This window comes from Notothenia rossii (assembly GCF_949606895.1).
Source record: "Notothenia rossii genome assembly, chromosome: 9".
Classification (NCBI taxonomy): Eukaryota; Metazoa; Chordata; class Actinopteri; order Perciformes; family Nototheniidae; genus Notothenia; species Notothenia rossii.
The window spans coordinates 690,445-695,934 of NC_136907.1; positions in this window are offsets into that span (position 1 = coordinate 690,445).

Consider the following 5,490-nt stretch of genomic DNA (forward strand, 5'->3'; position numbering starts at 1 on the left):
TGCCGACTCGAGTTTCCCTTTAATGTTTATATAATCCTGTGATTGAATCTGTACCAGTTCCTGCAGTTTGAGGGGTTCAGCCACAAGGGGGCAGCGCAGCAGTTCGATGGTTCAGCCACATGGGGGCAGCGCAGCAGTTTGATGGTTCAGCCACAAGGGGGCAGCGCAGCAGTTTGATGGTTCAGCCACAAGGGGGCAGCGCAGCAGTTTGATGGTTCAGCCACATGGGGGCAGCGCAGCAGTTTGAGGGTTTCAGCCAGACGGGGGCAGCGCAGCAGTTTGATGGTTCAGCCACAAGGGGGCAGCGCAGCAGTTTGATGGTTCAGCCACATGGGGGCAGCGCAGCAGTTTGATGGTTCAGCCACAAGGGGGCAGCGCAGCAGTTTGATGGTTCAGCCACAAGGGGGTAGCGCAGCAGTTTGATGGTTCAGCCACATGGGGGCAGCGCGGCAGTTTGATGGTTCAGCCACATGGGGGCAGCGCGGCAGTTTGATGGTTCAGCCACAAGGGGGTAGCGCAGCAGTTTGATGGTTCAGCCACATGGGGGCAGCGCTGCAGTTTGATGGTTCAGCCACAAGGGGGCAGCGCAGCAGTTTGATGGTTCAGCCACATGGGGGCAGCGCAGCAGTTTGATGGTTCAGCCACATGGGGGCAGCGCTGCAGTTTGATGGTTCAGCCACAAGGGGGCAGCGCAGCAGTTTGATGGTTCAGCCACATGGGGGCAGCGCAGCAGTTTGATGGTTCAGCCACAAGGGGGCAGCGCAGCAGTTTGATGGTTCAGCCACATGGGGGCAGTGCTGCAGTTTGATGGTTCAGCCACACGGGGGCAGCGCAGCCTCATTTAATATTTAGATGTGTTTCAGTAGCTCTTATCTGACCCCCTGATTGTGCGTAAAGGAGGTTTAAAGAACTCATGTTGAACTCATATTAAAGTGTTCCTCACAGCCTGCAGAAGCTTTTAAAGATGAGTGAAGCGTCAGACGTCTTATTTCAGAGTTCTGCTTCCTGGTCTGTACTAGGGCTGCAACTAACGATTATTTTGGTAGTCGACTAATCGGTCGATTATTTTTTCGATTAGTCGACTAATCTAACGATTATTTCTGTCACACCCTCCATCTCTGCTTCCTGTGGGCACGGCTCCTTTTCCGGGCTCCAGTGCATGTTTTACCTCAAGTCTGCACACCTGTGAATGTCACCCTGTTGTCCAGTCCCAGGATCAATTCAATCGCATTTTATTCTTGTCATTTCGCAGACCCTTGTTAATTATTATTTTAAGTTTGGAATTAATTACAGCGTCCATAAAGCTCTAGTGTGCTCTACTACGCTGTAAGCTTGGCGCTGTTTAGCAGCTCGTTGGTGGACACGCAGCCTCAACATAACTGAAATAGCGTTTGCTTAGCAAGCATTAACCATGAGACGTTCTGTTTTCCAACATGTAAGCTAACGTAAACATGACTATGGCTAACTTGCTCAAACTTACCCATGATCCAAAGTAGCAGTCCTCACGGTTCCAGGGTGCTTGCGTTTTAAATGCTCGTGCATCACTGTAGTGCTGCCGTGGAATGCCAATTCCCCTTTACAAATTCTGCATTTCACTGACTTCTTTGGCTTGTCGACTGTGAAATACTCCCACACTTTCGAAACTCTCGGTCTCGCTTTTTTGAGCTCTTCATCACCCTCATTCTCTCTCCTTTCCGCCATCGTTCGTATTCTTTCTTCTTTGTTGTTAGTACAGAATGCAGTCATGGCAGACAATGGAGAGTATACTGCCCCCAGCACTTCCTGTAGTGCATTGCAGTTACAAATGAACATTTGCGCAGTTTTGAATTAACGTTACCGGCTCTCTGATTGTTTTTATACGACGCGTCGACACTAAAATTCCGCGTCGACGAATTTTTATGATCGACGTCGTCGATTATGTCGACTAATCGTTGCAGCCCTAGTCTGTACGGATTTCAAAATAAAAGTCCCTCAAGACTTCAGATTTGACCCCCAGTGTTTCCATCCAGAGGAGGTTTCGTCTCTACGGGAAACTCCTGCAATTGTAAACTCTATGGTGGCCTGTTGGGACAAATGAGAACTGGATCTCTGTGTTCGTCCGGTACCTGAAGGTCTCCTCAGGTTCTTCAGGTGTGTGTAGCCAACTGCTTGGGGCCCTCCAAAGAAGGTCGGTTAAGAAGGTCCACAGCAACGACAACATGAAACCCCCTTTAATTTACTGCAACAACATGTTGGGAAACCCCCTCAAGGGGCCCCATGCATAGCGCGCCGCCAAAAGCTGCTTCATGTCAGTTTCACTGCTCTGCTCCGGAGGGAGGGGGGGATTGCTGTCGGAGGTGTCATGTCCCTTCTGCTTGGGGCCCCCAGAGTGACCAGGTGTTCCTCTTTAGGGCTTAACAGGGCCCCTCTTTCTGTTTGGCCCCCGGCCGGAAGAGATCTGGGGTACTGTGGTGTGTGTGTGAGTGAGATGTGAGCGTTTAGCTGAGGTGTGTGTGAAGTGTGGTTAGTCTCTGAGGATGGTGTGTGAGAGGTGTTACGTAGTGTGTGTGTGTGTGTGTGTGTGTGTGTGTGAGAAAGAGAGGTGTTACGTAGTGTGTGTGTGTGTGTCCCTCTCTTCCTGCAGCTCCTCAGGTGAAGGCCATCACTAATCAGCTGTGGTGTTTTTTGTAGTCTTTGTGCAGCGTGTTGTAGTTCTAAAGTCACTTTCTTTAATAAGTAGTTTTCAAACAATTAAACCATATCTTCTCATTTCCTCTTTGCTTTTCCCCGGTTGCTTTGACGCATTGCTGCTTCCCTCTGGAGTTCAGGAGGAGAGGTCTGAGACTAAAGGCCTTTCTCTTCAGCCCGTCCCGTAGGAAGTGCAACGTGTAGAGAATAAAACGACCTTTAAAGCTGGAAACAGAGCGGCTGAACGAGATGACGAAGAGACGTTAGCTCAGGAAAAGGAACTGAGACGTGATAAGATCTCAGACTGAGGAGAGGCGAGTTCAGACGAGTTAGAAACTGCCGACTCAGCGGGAACTTTCCACTGAAAGAGAGGAGGACACTGGAGTCAGAACTGTGTCACCAATCACATTTAGAATTATAGAGTGCGGAACATATTCAACATTTTGAAGAAAATAATCATTTAAAAAAGAAAAAAAAATTCACAGAGAATTTATTAGATTACATTTAGCTGAGGCTTTTATCCAGAGAGACTTACAATAAGTGCGTTCCACCAGGAAGATACAACCTTGAAGAAAATCATATAAGTTCATCAGGTTTCAAAGAGCTAAAACAGTTCAAGTGCTACTCAACTGGCTTTAGATAAGCCAGCAGTGGCGGCGCTAGGGGGTGGCTAGTTGGGCTCAAGCCCCGGATGTTTCACTTTAAAAAATATATATATAAAAAAATAAAATAAAATAAACTTTTTTTTTGTTGAAAACGTCTTGGGAGTAATGTGCAGTACCGGAGTCCAGCAGAGAGGCAGCCGCTGCGGGACATTAGCCTGCGTACTGCGTAGCCTTCCCTGCCCTGAAGAAGAAGTGATCCTTCCTAGTGCAGGAGCAGCGGCAGTATCAGAAGCTGACAACAATGATTTTTCAGGTTTGTGAATCTAATGGTGATATCCAGTGTTGGGCAAGTTACTTTTAAAAAGTAACTAGTAATATTTATAGTTACTGCTCTCAAAAGTAACTAGTTACTTTATACGTTACTAAATTATAAAAGTAACTAGTAACACGTTACTTTACTTTACAAATAATAACAATACAAATACAAGTGTTTGTGTTGTTCTGGCAGAGTAAGAGAAAAGACAACTCCCCATCATTGAAGCAATTATCATGATGAAATGTAGAGGAACAATAAAACACAAAAGATATGTTTAGACATTGGTGGAGACGGCGGGGTCTTTGGCGACTAGTTGTATAGCCCCATGTACATCAGTTAGTTAGTGCTTCAGGAGATTGGCATTGCTGTTATTCGATGTGGGCAATGCTTCCTGTCCTGCACACAGTTTACATTTGACTAATATTTTTTGCGTCCTTTATCCCCACAAATTGAAAATGGTGGTTATATCTCCAAGTTGTAAATGCGCTGCTGCTCTCGCTGATACTTGAATCTGCCATTGTGTGTGTGTGTGTGTGTGTGTGTGTGTGTGTGTGTGTGTGTGTGTGTGTGTGTGTGTGTGTGTGTGTGTGTGTGCGCGTGCGTGCATGCGTGTGTGTGTGTGTGTGTGTGCGTGTGTGCGTGCGTGCGTGTGTGTGTATGTGTGTGTTAGCATTAGCAAGTGTTTGTGTGTGTATGTTCCCCATAAGGCAAGACCCGCCCAACTCTGTCTCTGATTGGCTTTCCCTGAAATGTTACCCCGCGTTAACCAATCATCACTCCTCTCTGGTTACTTTCTCTTTTCCATGGTGCTGTGAGAGGACATCGCTGTATTCGCCTGTAAGTTACATCCGCAGGGAGATTGGGTTCAGTTCCATCACAGGATGTAACACAGTAACGCACCCATTTAAATCACAGTAACTATAACGGCGTTACTGAATGGGAATATGCAACTAGTAACGCTATTAGTTACTACAAAAGGTAGTTGCGTTAAAGTAACGCGTTAGTTTGTGGCGCGTTAGTCCCAACACTGGTGATATCTGCAGTCTGGCTGACTGGGTAAGAAGTGAAAAAGAGTGATGTAATGTTAATGTTATAGCTAGTAAACATGGAGTAACCACACTAAGTATACCCTTATATGTTAGTATGTATACAGAACATAACAACAAATTATTCTAAGATGTAAGGTTAACCCTTCGTACCTCAGTCTACCTTTAAGAAACTAAAATAACATATTCCGATTTTTTATTTGTTTTCGCGCATGGAATTATACCGGCTCTCGTTTCAGTACACATAACAACGGAACCATAGCAACGGAACCATAGCAACGGAACCATAGCAACAGAACCATAGCAACGGAACTGACAGGCAACCTTCTGAATCAGACTCCGATTGGCTGTGACTGCATCCACTCAGTGTCCAATTCAGAAACGTGACTCCTACACTCTTTACATCACAAACAAAGATGGTGGATGAGAATAGATCTATAAGACCATAAGCAATGCGCCAGAATCAAGGTGAGACTATCCGCATCCTTTAAAACTCTACGCACATTTGTTTCACCGAAATAAGTAAAGGACTGTGTTTGAGTGAGTTAAGGCATTAGTTTGCTTCATTAAAGGATGTTAATGAAGAAGTGTTCTCCAGCGCCTTTTGTCCGCTTTAAGGTATTATTAAGGTATGGTTAGTGTTGCTCTCAAAGTTCACCAGATTGATGCTTTAACTTCCCGGGGGAGCATGCCCCCGGACCCCCCTAGAGGAGGCGACGACCCCCCTAAAGGATGTTCGGTCCACCCCCCACATGTAAAACATAGCACCGCAGTGCGGGTGCAGCGAGCTGTTTGGCTGATGCAGAGTGGAGTGCACGTGCTGGGGTGTACGGTTTAACCATGTCCTGGATGTAGG